This window comes from Mustela lutreola, chromosome 1 (genome assembly GCF_030435805.1).
Source record: "Mustela lutreola isolate mMusLut2 chromosome 1, mMusLut2.pri, whole genome shotgun sequence".
Lineage (NCBI taxonomy): Eukaryota > Metazoa > Chordata > Mammalia > Carnivora > Mustelidae > Mustela > Mustela lutreola.
The window spans coordinates 110,827,361-110,844,754 of NC_081290.1; positions in this window are offsets into that span (position 1 = coordinate 110,827,361).

Here is a 17,394-nt window from a genome sequence, read left to right on the forward strand (position 1 = left end):
CAAATAAATAAATAAAATCTTAAAAAAAAAACAAAAAACAAAAAACAAAAAACAGAAAAGCTTACTTGTTCTCTATATTAATCTCTTCCCTAACCTAACTGAGCTACTTATCACTATAGAGTTGTATGATACACCTTCTCCAACTGTCAGACCAATCTGCAAAAAAAAAAAAAAAAAAAAAAAAAAAAAAAAAAAAAAAAACAAAACAAAAAAACTTTTTACAACAGTTCAACATCCAGCTGATTGTCTAACAATTCAATTCAATTCTGACGTTAACTGCCCTGAGTTAGCACAGATTGCAATGGTTAAGTATTCAGCCCTACAAGATTCAAGATTGTTCCCAATCAGACTGCAGGGATCAGCAAAACTGGGGCCCTCAGGTTGTCTGCATCTGCCTAGTTGGCTATAAATTTGTGCGTTCCTTCAATCTCTCCTTCAGTTTTGATAATTCACTAGAACATTCACAGAACTGAGGAAAGCACTATACTAATGATTAGTTTTATTACAAAGAATAAAGCTCAGGAAAAGCCAAATAGAAGAGATGCATAGGTCAAGGTATGCAAGGAGGGAGGAGCGGGTAGGGGATGACACAGAGTTTCCATGCCCCCTCTAGGAACATCACTTTCTGAGGACCTCAATATGTTCACCACTCCAGAAGCCCCCAGAAACCTTATCATTTGGAGTTTTTAATTGAGGTTTCATTACATAAACACAATTGATTAGATCAATGCCATTGATTATTTAAACTCAATGTCCAGCCCCTCTCCCAAGAGATTCAGGGGATGGGCTAAAAGTTCCAACCCTCTTATCATGTGGTTAGTGTCTCTGTTGACCAGCAGTCATCCTAAAACTATATAAGGGCCTACTAGGAGTTACTCATTAGCATAAACTCCAGCAGGGTCTAAAGGGGCTTCTTATGACTAAAAAAAAGACTCTCATCATTGAGGAAATGCCAAGGGTTTTAGGAACTCTGTGCCAGAATCTGGAATAAAAGATAATACACTCGATCTTTAAACAACCAGAGGGTCTGATGGTGCTGACCTCATGCAGTCGAATATCCAAGTATAACTTTGACTCCCCCAAAACTAAAGGGCTAGTAACCTGTTGTTGACCAGAAGCCTTACCAATAACAAGTCAATTAACACATATTTGTATGTTTTATATATATTATAAACTGTATTCTTACAATAAAGTAAGCTAGAGAAAAGAAAATGTTATAAAAATCATAAGGAAAATACATTTGTAGTACTGTACTGTATTTATTGAAAAAAAAATCTGCTCAAATCCGTATTGTTCAAAGATCAACCTATATAATTTGTACTATACCACAGAATTTTTCCCTCAAATTCCAGAGGTGACATGTAGACCAATCAGAACTTTCATATCAGCCTCATAAATCCTTGTTCTCTATGCTGTGGTCTTCATTATTTTCTGGACAGATCAAAACAGTATCTTTGAAATGTATTTAAAATTACATGGACATTGGGGAGGGTATGTGCTTTGGTGAGTGCTGTGAAATGTGTAAATCTGGTGATTCACAGACCTGTACCCCTGGGGATAAAAATATATGTTTATAAAAAATAAAAAAATAAAAACAGAAAAAAAAATGTGGTCCATAAAAAAGAAAAAAAAATTACATGGGATGATTACTAACTTTTGATTTAAAAACCGTAATTTATTCATATATGTTTTACGAAATTGAAACATAAAATTCTTCACGATCTTTACAGTAATTTTAAAGTAATTCTCTCTCTCTCTTTTTCTTTTTAACTAACCGTTATGCTCTGAAAGCCTTGAAGGAACCTTAAAATTTGGATTATGATTTTCCTTTTTGTATATTTCTTGCCTGTTATAGTTTCAGTTGTTCAGTTTGAATTCCCATAGTTACTACTATATTGCATAATATCTTTTAATTCAAAAGCTGATTATTGGTTTGTATAATTCAACATATGTTAGATAATAGTAAATAACCACACAACTCCATGGCTTAAAAGGACTGAACATGGTCTCTTACTCTTGCTTAGTGTCTAAACAACCAGCAGGGGGCTCTCTTCATTACACTTTCCAGGGTCAAAGGCCTTCAGAGGCTTCATCTTGACACCTGTTTCTTCGATTGCCATGGCAGAGAGAAGAGAACCTAGCAACTTATGTACTGGTCCCTAAAGCTCTGCTCAGCATGGATGTGTGTCATCTGCTCACGCTTTATTGACTAATGCCCCGTGAATCTCTTTTAACATAATTGTAGGTACCATGATCTTACCAGTTTTTAGTAGGAGATCTAAACATTTAACCTATTTTTCCAGAGAGATTTTGACTAATTGAGAGGGCTCCCCCTCATGTATTGCCACAAGCCATTCAGAGGTTTTAATAAGGAGTTTAATGGCCTTGCTTTTGAGTTGATGCTTGTCAAGAGTATGAGTTTTAATTGGCCTTTTTAATGCGAAGCAGTTCTTCATTTTATTTTATTTTATTTTTCTTACTATTTGGAACTGAAGAGCAGTTCTGCTTTCAAACCAATATGTCCTTGAATTTGCAGTCTCCTCCTATTTCCTTTAAAGTCTGTTAATTTTGACGCATCCTGTTGTGCTGCTGCCTTGCCAAATACAGTCAATAACAATCCTTACATCCCATTAACATTTATTTTCCCATCATTTCTCCTAAGTCCACAAATTCACACAGTGTATGTTATGCCTTCAAAGCAAAGGTAGAAATATTACCAAATGTTTTGACCCTGCATAACATGGACCATCCTTCCAGGATCCTATATCATGCCTCCCTATTTGTCACCTCCCCTTTTATCAATCCCACGAGTTCTAGACTTGCTTTCACAGCCGTATCCAGTAACAATTTCTGTATCAGTCAGGATAGGTTACATAGGTGGCCATTTCCATTTAGACTTCTTGACCTATACTTTATACTTCTCTTTATGACTCAGTGCTCCTTTCTAGGACACTTGATGTTATTATCTGCATCAATATTCTCTCTTTTCTTCCAGCTTCCAAAAGCTTTTATCAGTAGAAGTCACTGGAAAACGACTGGAGAGTAAAGGGAAAACAGGGTCAGGGTACTTACGGTCCTTAAGGTCACTCTGGGGCTCTGGGGTGGCTGCGTTCCTCTACTGAAGGCCCTCTCCACACAACCATATTATCTGTGTTCTAATAATGAACTCGCCCTCTTCCTGCCCCACATTTAGTCATCATAACTTCTCTCTAATGTCACGAGTCCCATACATGATATCATTCCTGGTCAGTTTCCCAACTTCATACAATACCCCCTCATTTAAGTCTTCTCAATCATCTAGTTTAAGGGGCTTCCTTTTTGAACTCTGATTAGGTTGTATTTCAGTAGCACACAATCCCTGAATCTTACTGGCTTAATATAATAAAAGTGCATTTCTTTCTGAGGCTATCTATCCCACATGCATGGGCAGGTAACTCTAACTGGTTTAGTCACTAAGCATCAGAAGCTTCTGTTTAGCTCCTGCTTCTGTGACCAGCAGAGCCATGGGAAAAGTGTACAGCTACTCATGTAAGGCCCTTCTACTTCTGCCTGGATGTGACACCTGCCACTTTTGCTTACATATCTAACCTCAAAGCATAAAATACGACCCTCACATGCAACCAAATGGGGGAAAACTGGAAAAATTTAATGATTAGTTTACAAACGGTTCAAAATGGTCTTTGAACCATAAATTTATAATGAAATTAAAACAAATATTAAAACTCATGTTTTGTATTTCCCTGATGCCGAGTGATATGGAGCACTTTTTCATGTGTCTGTTGGCCATCTGGATGTCTTCTTTGCAGAAATGTCTGTTCATGTCCTCTGCCCATTTCTTGATTGGATTATTTGTTCTTTGGGTGTTGAGTTTGCTAAGTTCTTTATAGATTCTGGAAAACCACAATGAGATATCACCTCACACCAGTCAGAATGGCTAAAATCAACAAGTCAGGAGATGACAGATGCGGGCGAGGATGCGGAGAAAGGGGAACCCTCCTACACTGTTGGTGGGAATGCAAGCTGGTGCAGCCACTCTGGAAAACAGCATGGAGGTTCCTTAAAATGTTGAAAATAGAACTGCCCTATGACCCAGCAATTGCACTATTGGGTATTTACCCTAAAGATACAAACGTAGTGATCCAAAGGTGCACATGCACCCGAATGTTTATAGCAGCAATGTCCACAATAGCCAAACTATGGAAAGAACCTAGATGTCCATCAACAGATGAATGGATCAAGAAGATGAGGTATATATACACAATGGAATACTATGCAGCCATCAAAAGAAATGAAATCTTGCCATTTGCGACAACATGGATGGAACTAGAGCGTATCATGCTTAGCGAAATAAGTCAAGCAGAGAAAGACAACTACCATATGATCTCCCTGATATGAGGAAGTGGTGATGCAACATGGGGGCTTAAGTGGGTAGGAGAAGAATAAATGAAACAAGATGGGATTGGGAGGGAGACAAACCATAAGTGACTCTTAATCTCACAAAACAAACTGAGGGTTGCTGGGGGGAAGGGGTTTGGGAGAAGGGGGTGGGATTATGGACATTGGGGAGGGTATGTGCTTTGGTGAGTGCTGTGAAGTGTGTAAACCTGGTGATTCACAGACCTGTACCCCTGGGGATAAAAATATATGTTTATAAAAAATAAAAAATTAAAAAAAAAAAACTCATGTTAACTTCATATGTGTACATGGTAAGAATGATGACAGGGAATATTTAGAATATAATTCTGTCTGTGCTCAAGCATATAAATCTATTAATGTAATGATGCTGCACAATTCATCAAAAAAAGAAAGTGCAAAGCTCATAGACAAATAACTGAAAATTGAATTGTATTCAGGCCAGGTTATGAGCCTTCCAGAACTGCTTAGCTCTACTCTAGCTCTGGGCCAGGGAGCTGGCCATTTGCCTGTTTCCCACAGAAAGTAGTTTCAATGGTGGCTTTCACTATTCCCATGGTCTTAAAGGCAAACTTTCTTACCACGGCATTATGACTCATTTAACATTGCAAATGATCTTACCACCCCAAGAGTGAGAAGAGGGCTTCAGCAAGAATTTGACTACACCCTCCTGGTATGAGATGAAGCTCTTCAGTAGAACCAATTGGAGTCATGAAAGTTCCAGATTCCCAAGGAGCTACCCAAAGGGCCCAATAAGCAAAATGCAGAAGAATAAAAAAGGAAATTAAAAAAGGAAATAATTTTTGACCGAAGAAATATAAAAGACTAGAAAAAGTACACTGAAAGAATGCGCCCGATCTCGTCTGAGCTTTTGCTTCTTCTCCCAGTGGTTTTGAGCCAGTGGTGTCTTCTAGCTGCTGTGGTTCTTTCCCAAGACTAAGAAGCTGACTGCATTTTCTGTGAAGCTGGGACAGTTCAGTAATATCCAACTTTAAACCTACCTTCCCTTCTTCACTGCCTCTGCCTTTGTCCTCACTCCTGTTCCTCTGTGCTTGCACACTGCCTCTCACTGCAGTGTTTACACATAAGCTTTGCCTCAGGAAATACTTACTAAGGAATCTAAGCTTGGAGAGTAGTCTAGGATGGTCACAGAGAATAGACTCTCTGGAAGAAATGGAAGTTAGATATCCCTCCTGTCTGAAAGCAGTAAAAACCCAACTGCTTGGGATAGTAAATGGTAAGATAAGAATATCTTATGGATATTCTGGAATGCAGTAGCAGTACTGTCATTTAAAATATTTTAAAGTCATTAACAGAATTTAGGAATACTTGTTTTTATTTTTTGACTCATTGTTCTAATTTTACTTTTCTCTTGACCTTTATTACACTTGTGCCCTATTAGAGCCCTTTTTTTCCTTCTGCCACTTATATTTTTGTGTATGTCTATTAAAATCCTTGCTGATTTTTTTTAATGACAAGCATATACTCTTTATTAAAAGCTATAAAGATGTTGAAAAGGTTAGGATATCTTACAGATAATGCGTCCTTGAGTCATACTCCCATAGGGTATATCAGTTGTTACCAGACTCATTAAAAAAAAAAAAAATCTACTAATGGGTGCCTGGGTGGCTCAGTGGGTTAAAGCCTTTGCCTTCGGCTCAGGTCATGATCCCAGGTCCTGGGATCGAGCCCCACATCGGGCTCTCTGCTCAGCGGGGAGCCTGCTTCCCCCCCCCCTCTCTGCTTGCCTGTCTGCTTACTTGTGATCTCTGTCTGCCAAATAAATAAATAAATAAAAGCTTAAAAAAAAAAAAAAAGAAAAAATCTACTTAATTTAATTTAAATTAGTCATGATCCTTCTGCTGATTTTGCAGCTGTCATTTGAGTTTTCTGACCCAAATCTAGCTGGTTTACTATTTCTGGACAGTTAGGTAAACAAAATGATACAAGTTTTAGCAATAGGATGCTTCTCAAGCCAAACTTAGAATCAGGTCAGACTCACTTGAGAGCCAAAGAAAAAGGGAGAGTGTTCTAGGTGAAAATTGAAGTTAACAGAAACTCTGACCTAAAATGGCTTAAATGAATGGGGGATATTTATCTCACTGAAGTCTAGAGTTAGGGAGTTATTGGTGTTGCTTTACCTATCCAGCTCTGTTGTGTCATCTCACATGTTTGGTGGATCCTGTGTGTTCATTAGTTTTCTAGAGTTTCAATAACAAAGTATACAACCTAGGTGGCTTAAAAGACAGAGATTTACTTTCTCACAGTTCTGGAGGCTGAAAGTCTGAGGTCAGGATGTCAACACAGTGTCGGCTTTATTTATTTAATTTTTTTTATTTATTTTTTTTAGACTTTAATTTTTTATTTTTTATAAACATATATTTTTATCCCCAGGGGTACAGGTCTGTGAATCACCAGGTTTACAAACTTCACAGCACTCACCAAATCACATACCCTCCCCAATGTCCATAATCCCACCCCCTTCTCCCAAACCCCCTCCCCCCGGCAACCCTCAGTTTGTTTTGTGAGATTAAGAGTCACTTATGGTTTGTCTCCCTCCCAACCCCATCTTGTTTCATTTATTCTTCTTCTACCCACTTAAGCCTCCATGTTGTATCACCACTTCCTCATATCAGGGAGATCATATGATAGTTGTCTTTCTCTGCTTGACTTATTTCGCTAAGCATGATACGCTCTAGTTCCATCCATCTTGTTGCAAATGGCAAGATTTCATTTCTTTTGATGGCTGCATAGTATTCCATTGTGTATATATACCACATCTTCTTGATCCATTCATCTGTTGATGGACATCTAGGTTCTTTCCATAGTTTGGCTATTGTGGACATTGCTGCTATAAACATTCGGGTGCATGTGCCCCTTTGGATCACTACATTTGTATCTTTAGGGTAAATACCCAATAGTGCAATTGCTGGGTCATAGGGCAGTTCTATTTTCAACATTTTGAGGAACCTCCATGCTGTTTTCCAGAGTGGCTGCACCAGCTTGCATTCCCACCAACAGTGTAGGAGGGTTCCCCTTTCTCCGCATCCTCGCCAGCATCTGTCATTTCCTGACTTGTTGATTTTAGCCATTCTGACTGGTGTGAGGTGATATCGCATTGTGGTTTTGATTTGTATTTCCCTGATGCCGAGTGATATGGAGCACTTTTTCATGTGTCTGTTCACCATCTGGATGTCTTCTTTGCAGAAATGTCTGTTCATGTCCTCTGCCCATTTCTTGATTGGATTATTTGTTCTTTGGGTGTTGAGTTTGCTAAGTTCTTTATAGATTCTGGACACTAGTCCTTTATCTGATATGTCGTTTGCAAATATCTTCTCCCATTCTGTCAGTTGTCTTTTGATTTTGTTAACTGTTTCCTTTGCTGTGCAAAAGCTTTTGATCTTGATGAAATCCCAGTAGTTCATTTTTTCCCTTGCTTCCCTTGCCTTTTGCGTTGTTCCTAGGAAGATGTTGCTGCAGCAGAGGTCGAAGAGGTTGCTGCCCGTGTTCTCCTCAAGGATTTTGATGGATTCCTTTCATACATTGAGGTCCTTCATCCATTTTGAGTCTATTTTTGTGTGTGGTGTAAGGGAATGGTCCAATTTCATTTTTCTGCATGTGGCTGTCCAATTTTCCCAGCACCATTTATTGAAAAGGCTGTCTTTTTTCCATTGGACATTCTTTCCTGCTTTGTCGAAGATTAGTTGACCATAGATTTGAGGGTCTATTTCTGGGCTCTCTATTCTGTTCCATTGATCTATGTGTCTGTTTTTGTGCCAGTACCATGCTGTCTTGATGATGACAGCTTTGTAATAGAGCCTGAAGTCCGGAATTGTGATGCCACCAACGTTGGCTTTCTTTTTCAATATCCCTTTGGCTATTCGAGGTCTTTTCTGGTTCCATATAAATTTTAGCATTATTTGTTCCATTTCTTTGAAAAAGATGGATGGTACTTTGATAGGAATTGCATTAAATGTGTAGATTGCTTTAGGTAGCATAGACATTTTCACAATATTTATTCTTCCAATCCAGGAGCATGGAACATTTTTCCATTTCTTTGTGTCTTCCTCAATTTCTTTCATGAGTACTTTATAGTTTTCTGAGTATAGATTCTTTGCCTCTTTGGTTAGGTTTATTCCTAGGTATCTTATGGTTTTGGATGCAATTGTAAATGGGATTGACTCCTTAATATCTCTTTCTTCTGTCTTGCTGTTGGTGTAGAGAAATGCAACTGATTTCTGTGCATTGATTTTATATCCTGACACTTTACTGAATTCCTGTATAAGTTCTAGCAGTTTTGGAGTGGAGTCTTTTGGGTTTTCCACATATAGTATCATATCATCTGCGAAGAGTGATAATTTGACTTCTTCTTTGCCGATTTGGATGCCTTTAATTTCCTTTTGTTGTCTGATTGCTGAGGCTAGGACCTCTAGTACGATGTTGAATAGCAGTGGTGATAATGGACATCCCTGCCGTGTTCCTGACCTTAGCGGAAAAGCTTTCAGTTTTTCTCCATTGAGAATGATATTTGCGGTGGGTTTTTCATAGATGGCTTTGATGATATTGAGGTATGTGCCCTCTATCCCTACACTTTGAAGAGTTTTGATCAGGAAGGGATGTTGTACTTTGTCAAATGCTTTTTCAGCATCTATTGAGAGTATCATATGGTTCTTGTTCTTTATTTAATTGATGTGTTGTATCACATTGACTGATTTGCGGATGTTGAACCAAACTTGCAGCCCTGGAATAAATCCCACTTGGTCGTGGTGAATAATCTTTTTAATGTACTGTTGAATCCTATTGGCTAGTATTTTGTTGAGTATTTTCGCATCTGTGTTCATCAAGGATATCGGTCTATAGCTCTCTTTTTTGGTGGGATCCTTGTCTGGTTTTGGGATCAAGGTGATGCTGGCCTCATAAAATGAGTTTGGAAGTTTTCCTTCCATTTCTATTTTTTGGAACAGTTTCAGGAGAATAGGAATTAGTTCTTCTTTAAATGTTTGGTAGAATTTCCCCGGGAAGCCGTCTGGCCCTGGGCTTTTGTTTGTTTGGAGATTTTTAATGACTGTTTCAATCTCCTTACTGGTTATGGGTCTGTTCAGGCTTTCTATTTCTTCCTGGTTCAGTTGTGGTAGTTTATATGTTTCTAGGAATGCATCCATTTCTTCCAGATTGTCTAATTTATTGCCATAGAGTTGCTCATAGTATGTTCTTATAATAGTTTGTATTTCTTTGGTGTTAGTTGTGATCTCTCCTCTTTCATTCATGATTTTATTTATTTGGGTCCTTTCTCTTTTCTTTTTGATAAGTCGGGCCAGGGGTTTATCAATTTTATTAATTCTTTCAAAGAACCAGCTCCTAGTTTCGTTGATTTGTTCTATTGTTTTTTTGGTTTCTATTTCATTGATTTCTGCTCTGATCTTTATGATTTCTCTTCTCCTGCTGGGCTTAGGGTTTCTTTCTTGTTCTTTCTCCAGCTCCTTTAGGTGTAGGGTTAGGTTGTGTACCTGAGACCTTTCTTGTTTCTTGAGAAAGGCTTGTACCGCTATATATTTTCCTCTCAGGACTGCCTTTGTTGTGTCCCACAGATTTTGAACCGTTGTATTTTCATTATCATTTGTTTCCATGATTTTTTTCAATTCTTCTTTAATTTCCCGGTTGACCCATTCATTCTTTAGAAGGATACTGTTTAGTCTCCATGTATTTGGGTTCTTTTCAAACTTCCTTTTGTGGTTGAGTTCTAGCTTTAGAGCATTGTGGTCTGAAAATATGCAGGGAATGATCCCAATCTTTTGATACCGGTTGAGTCCTGATTTAGGACCGAGGATGTGATCTATTCTGGAGAATGTTCCATGTGCACTAGAGAAGAATGTGTATTCTGTTGCTTTGGGATGAAATATTCTGAATATATCTGTGATGTCCATCTGGTCCAGTGTGTCGTTTAAGGCCTTTATTTCCTTGCTGATCTTTTGCTTGGATGACCTGTCCATTTCAGTGAGGGGAGTGTTAAAGTCCCCTACTATTATTGTATTATTGTTGATGTGTTTCTTTGATTTTGTTATTAATTGGTTTATATAGTTGGCTGCTCCCACATTGGGGGCATAGATATTTAAAATTGTTAAATCTTCTTGTTGGACAGACCCTTTGAGTATGATATAGTGTCCTTCCTCATCTCTTATTATAGTCTTTGGCTTAAAATCTAATTGATCTGATATAAGGATTGCCACTCCTGCTTTCTTCTGATGTCCATTAGCATGGTAAATTCTTTTCCACCCCCTCACTTTAAATCTGGAGGTGTCTTCGGGCTTAAAATGTGTTTCTTGGAGGCAACATATAGATGGGTTTTGTTTTTTTATCCATTCTGATACCCTGTGTCTTTTGACAGGGGCATTTAGCCCATTCACATTCAGGGTAACTATTGAGAGATATGAATTTAGTGCCATTGTATTGCCTGTAAGGTGACTGTTACTGTATATGGTCTCTGTTCCTTTCTGATCTACCACTTGTAGGCTCTCTCTTTGCTTAGAGGACCCCTTTCAAGATTTCCTGTAGAGCTGGTTTGGTATTTGCAAATTCTTTCAGTTGTTGTTTGTCCTGGAAGCTTTTAATCTCTCCTTCTATTTTCAATGATAGCCTAGCTGGATATAGTATTCTTGGCTGCATGTTTTTCTCGTTTAGTGCTCTGAAAATATCATGCCAGCTCTTTCTGGCCTGCCAGGTCTCTGTGGATAACTCAGCTGCCAATCTAATATTTTTACCATTGTATGTTACAGACTTCTTTTCCCGGGCTGCTTTCAGGATTTTCTCTTTGTCACTGAGACTTGTAAATTTTACTATTAGGTGATGGGGTGTGGGCCTATTCTTATTGATTTTGAGGGGCGTTCTCTGAACCTCCTGAATTTTGATGCTCGTTCCCTTTGCCATATTGGGGAAATTCTCCCCAATAATTCTCTCCAGTATACCTTCTGCTCCCCTCTCACTTTCTTCTTCTTCTGGAATCCCAATTATTCTAATGTTGTTTCGTCTTATGGTGTCACTTATCTCTCGAATTCTCCCCTCGTGGTCCAGTAGCTGTTTGTCCCTCTTTTGCTCAGCTTCTTTATTCTCTGTCATTTGGTCTTCTATATCACTAATTCTTTCTTCTGCCTCATTTATCCTAGCAGTTAGAGCCTCCATTTTTGATTGCACCTCATTAATAGCTTTTTTGATTTCACCTTGGTTAGATTTTAGTTCTTTTATTTCTCCAGAAAGGGCTTTTATATCTCTCGAGAGGGTTTCTCTAATATCTTCCATGCCTTTTTCGAGCCCGGCTAGAACCTTGAGAATTGTCATTCTGAACTCTAGATCTGACATATTACCGATGTCTGTATTGATTAGGTCCCTAGCCTTCGGTACTGCCTCTTGTTCTTTTTTTTGTGTTGAATTTTTACGTCTTGTCATTTTGTCCAGATAAGAGTAAATGAAGGGGCAAGTAAAATATTAAAAGGGTGGCAACAACCCCAGGAAAATATGCTTTAACCAAATTAGAAGAGATCCAAAATCGTGAGTGGGGAGAAAGGGGATAAAAAGAGGTTCAAAAAGGAAGAAAGAAAAAAAAAAATCAAAAAGAAAAGAAAAAAAAAAGAAAAGAAAAGAAAAGATTTTTTTAAAAAAGAAAATACCTAAGAAAAATGTAAAAAAGAAAAAATATATATATTAGATAAACTAGTAAAAAATCGTTAAAAAAGAAAAAGGTAACAGTTAAAAAAAAAATTTTACCCGAAGGCGAGAAAAAAAAAAAATGAAAAAGAAAAAATTAAATTAACTGCAAGACTAAAAAAAATCGCAGGAAAAAAGCCATGAGTTCCGTGCTTGGCTTTCTCCTCCTCTGGAATTCTGCTGCTCTCCTTGGTATTGAAACCACACTCCTTGGTAGGTGAACTTGGTCTCGGCTGGATTTCTTGTTGATCTTCTGGGGGAGGGGCCTGTTCTAGTGATTCTCAAGTGTCTTTGCCCCAGGCGGAATTACACCACCGTTTCCCGGGGCCGGGGTGAGTAATCCGCTTGGGTTTGCTTTCAGGAGCTTTTGTTCCCTGAGCGCTTTCCGTAGAGTTCCAGAGGACGGGAATACAAATGGCGGCCTCCTGGTCTCCGGCCCGGAGGAGCCGAGAGCCCAGGGCCGCACTCCTCAGTGCGCGCTCAGAGAACCGCGCCCAGTTACTCCCGTCTGCCTGACCTCCGGCCGCGCTCCGAGCTCACCGAGCCTGCGACCGGTTCAAGGTAACACCGAGCTGCGAGCTTACTGTCGGCTCTGTCTCTGTAGCCGGCTTTCCCGTTCCAATACCCGCAAGCTCTGCGACACTCAGACACCCCCGATCCTTCTGTGACCCTGCGGGACCTGAGGCCACGCTGACCCCGCGTGGGCTTCGCCCCCGTTTAGCCTCTGGAGCGATGTCCCTCAGCGGAACAGACTTTTAAAAGTCCTGATTTTGTGCACGGTTGCTCCGCCGCTTGCCGGGAGCCGGCCCCTCCCCCCGGGGTCTATCTTCCCGTCGCTTTGGATTCACTTCTCCGCCAGTCCTACCTTTCAGAAAGTGGTTGTTTTTCTGTTTCCAGAATTGCTGTTCTTCTTCTCTTCGATCTGCCGATGGATTTTCATGTGTTTGCAATCTTTAGATAAGCTATCTAGCTGATCTCCGGCTAGCTGAAGCAGTCTCAGCTTGCTACTTCTCCGCCATCTTGGCTCCTCCCTGTCGGCTTTATTTTGAAGCCTCTCTCCTTGGCTTGTAGATAGTCCTCTTTTTCCTGTGACTTCATATGATCTTCCCTGTATGTGTGTGTGTCCCAATCCCCTCTTCTTATAAGGATACCAGTCATATTAAGTTGGGAACCACCCCAATAGTTTCATTTTAACTTAATTACTTCTGTAAAGATTCCACCTCCATTAAAGTTACATTCTGAGGCACTGAAGATTAGAACACCAACATATGAATTTTGGTGGAAGAACACAGTTCAGCCCATATCACTGTGCTTTGTGGTCTTAAGATGACTGCACAGATCTACAATACATATTTACTCTAAAGAGTGAAAGAAATGGAATCTGTTATATTTATCCCTCTTTTTTGAAGAAAAACAACAGCTTCACATACCATCATACTTCTTTCATGTAGTTTATTCATTTATAGCTCATTGGCCAGAACAGTGTCACATCATCCCTCCTACTCGCAAGAGAGGCTGGACAAGTGTCAGGATTTTTCAGTTTCCATAGCTAAGGGGACAAGGAAGAGAATAACAAAAAATGAGTTTTGAGCCACTTGATCTACAAAGTCTGTCACAGATGATTTCATAAAATATTTAACAGATACATATTTATGACCCACTACTAATGACAGACTATGACAAGTTCCTGAGATGATTTATGAGTGAACAAAACACAGACACTGCCTTCATAAAGCTTACAGCATGGTATGGGAAGCAGACAAATAGGCAATTACAATGCTGCATGGCAGTTGAGAAGGTGAGGAACAGCAGAACATACTGTAGAAACTCAAAGGAGAGGTCACAAACCTGGTTATAGAAAATCATCAAAAACTCCACAAAAATGTGACATCTATGCTTTTTCCATCGTTAACATGCAAGCAATTTAATATGTGCTTTGTGGAGGTATTTTAAACTGTAAATAAACAAGTGCAAGGCTTGGGACAAAGTAATTAAAATGTATGTGTCCGTTTGTTCATAATTTTTGTTAGTTTATGTACTGTCACCATAGCAAACCCTTTGTACTTCTTCAGATTCATTCCACACAGTTTGAAGTGTTCCCTTTTACTCAGTTATTCCTCACAATGATTAAAGCAGGTTGTTCCTATTAGTGTCCTCATTCTACAGATGAAGAGATAGAGACATTGAAAAATTAAACGATTGGCTCATGGTCATGTAATTATTAAAAGGCAAGGCTGGGATCTGAGTATAGCTAGTCCAGTCTCAAAGATCATGCTCTTAACTACCCTGTCATCAAGACTCTCCTCATTATTCTCTGCTTCTGATACTTATCTTAATTGGTATGAAGAATATACTCATACTAAAACCATAATCTTTTCTAATGTCTGAGTTTCTGTCTCTGGCAGTGACCTGCTTTTGCACTACTGAAAAAAAAAATGTAGATACTTGTAAGTAAGACTGTGGTGTAATTATTTGTTACAGAAATGGGAAAAATTGGAGGAACTCTATAAATTCCGCCAGAACACAAAATATCTTCATTTTCCTAAGGCTGGTTATTCCCTCCACTTACGTTTTCTCTTCCTCTGGGATATGCTATAAACAAAATATTGTTAGTTTGGCATTTGCAACTTGCAATTACAGAAACTGATTTTCGTTCTTTCTGGGCAATTAAATATAGAGGTTTTGTTTCTATGTAGCAACAATCTCTTTTCTTGTTTTGTTATTTTCTTTTTATTGTTTTCTTTCCACCTTTCATTTTTTAATTAATTAATTATTTTTATTAACATATAATGTATGATTAGCCCCAGGGGTACAGGTCTGTGAATCATCAGTCTTACACACTTCATAGCACTCACCATAGTACATAACCTCCCCAATGTCCACAACCCAACCACACTCTCTATCACATTTCATTTTTTATCCAAAATTGATGTGGTTACTATTTAGTCCTCTGCTTCAGAATATAATTAAAAGAAATATATTCACTAACTGTAATATGGCTTTTACTTTTGTTTTTCAATAGTTCCCATTTCAGAGTTAGTAAAGTTTCCCTTTCGCTTTACTCTCTTTCGACTGGGAAAGAACTCTCCTCAAGAATCACAGGCAACAATGGGATTTGAAGAGTACACTGGGAAAAAGATACAAGAGAATTTGTAGTAAATGCCTACAAAGAAGTGGCAATTATTCATAATGAAATTACATGCTTTAGAAGTCACCAAATCCCCAGTCCTAAAAAGCTGATTATTTTTATGCAAATATGTACTGTGGGTAAACTACTGTGACTCAAGAAATTAGATTTTTCTTTGGAGTCCAAGAGGGGTAATAAGTTTTTAACCATAGATTTTGGAGCACCCATTACCATTTTTCCATAGTGATCTCTCTCATGCAGGTATTTGAAAAACTGTATTTTTAAATTTCTGACATAGAAATATTTCATGTCTCACCATTTACACTATTTGGAGTTACATGGAAAGGATAAAATTTTAAAAACATGTCAAGAATTATCAAAGTCTCTGATAATTCTCAAGAATATATTGTTTTATTTGCTATGATGCTACTATATCCATTTTATCTTGATGCAGCAGTGTGTAATTCTATGTTGCCTGTGATGAAGTGTGATTTCTATTAAAACTGCAATTGATTCTGTATAATAACTACATTTTGAAATAGACCTTCTCAACTTTCTCCTCGCAATGTCTATTTATATTTCAGTCTGTATGGATTTAGTACTTGAAGCCAACTGAGTTTTATTACATTTTAATTTTCCCAATATTGTGATGGCATAAATTACCTAACCTCTGACATGTTACCACCTTGCCACTAAGATCTGACAAACAAAAACTTTATGGTGTTTATGATGGTCCCACAGTTTAGCTCTATTCATCTCCAGGAATCAATCTTGGGGATCTTCTCTTCTGTCTAAGCCTCAGCTCTCCTATCTCTATAATGGTAATCGCTCTCCCTGGCACTGGATTTTGACTGATGGTGGGAAGGTCAAATGAGATAAGAGGAGACTGGGCTTATAAAATTGGGGATGGATTCCTCCAGGAAGAAAAAGTGGTAATCAAGAGATGCACCTTAGAATAAAGATAGTACATCATTCAATACAAAGAATTTCACTAGAAGATTTTGGGGAGAAAAATAAAATGATTTGGTATTAAAACCAACACAAATATATTATGGTATAGAATTCAAAACCTACCTGAATGTTTAATATATAATATTCAAAAGTAATAGTAAGAGGGCCTCTCCTGGCACTGAAACTCTCTTCTGTCACTCTTCTCTCTTTGTCTCAACCACCTAACAAAGTTGTATGCATTATTCTCTACTGTTAATGGGACTTGACTTGAAAGGTAAACAATATAAATGTGTTCAAATATGCATAAAATGACATTCAAATATGACATAATAATATCACTTTTAGTCTTTCTGAAATTAATGTGCATTATTTTGAAAATCCTTTTACATTCCTGGAGTTTATCATTTAATTCACATTGTCATCTTTCTTTTGTCGATCACTGTAAAAGCCTTGTAACTGACCTACTATGTCCATTCTGGTCTCTCTCAAAGTTATCCTTCAATTCTCAAGTAAAATGGTGCTCCTGAAACTCTAAACCAGTCATGGCACTTTCTCCTTTAAAACCCAGCTATGACTTCTCATTGATCTTAAGAAAAGCACCATAGACTTTAACATGTCTTCTTTGAGCCCTTCACAACTGACGGGCATTCCTCCTATCAGTCCCTTTTCCTCTGTTCTCATTCCTCTTTCAGCCTCCTAGTAGAGTTTAAGCTCTGTCTGGTCACAGGGCCTTTGTACATACTGTCATCTTGTTGAAATGATCCTCCTGCCTCTCCTCATCTAGTGACATCCTCCCCACCGACCCATTTTTGAACTTCCATGAAAAAGAAAGCTTCCCAGATAAAATATTCCCTGCTCTGTAGTTAGGTAAAACTCCCATTATAAGGCCTCATAGAACCTTACATACCTCATTTGTGGCACTTACTACAATTGTAACCAAACATTACTTGTGCGAGAATTTCTGTAAGATTTTTTTTTATTAGTTCACTAGTTAAACTCCATCAGTCTACTTTGTTCCATGGCAGCAATAACAGATCCTCCATATATATCTGATGAAGGAATAAATGAATGAGTGGATACCACCACACCTTGCATAACAATTTTCATCACTTCCTTAAATTTTTATAGATAAATACCTGCAAAATAAAGTTATAACATTCTTCCCAACTCTTAACAATACCATTCTGCATGTCTCATTTATATAA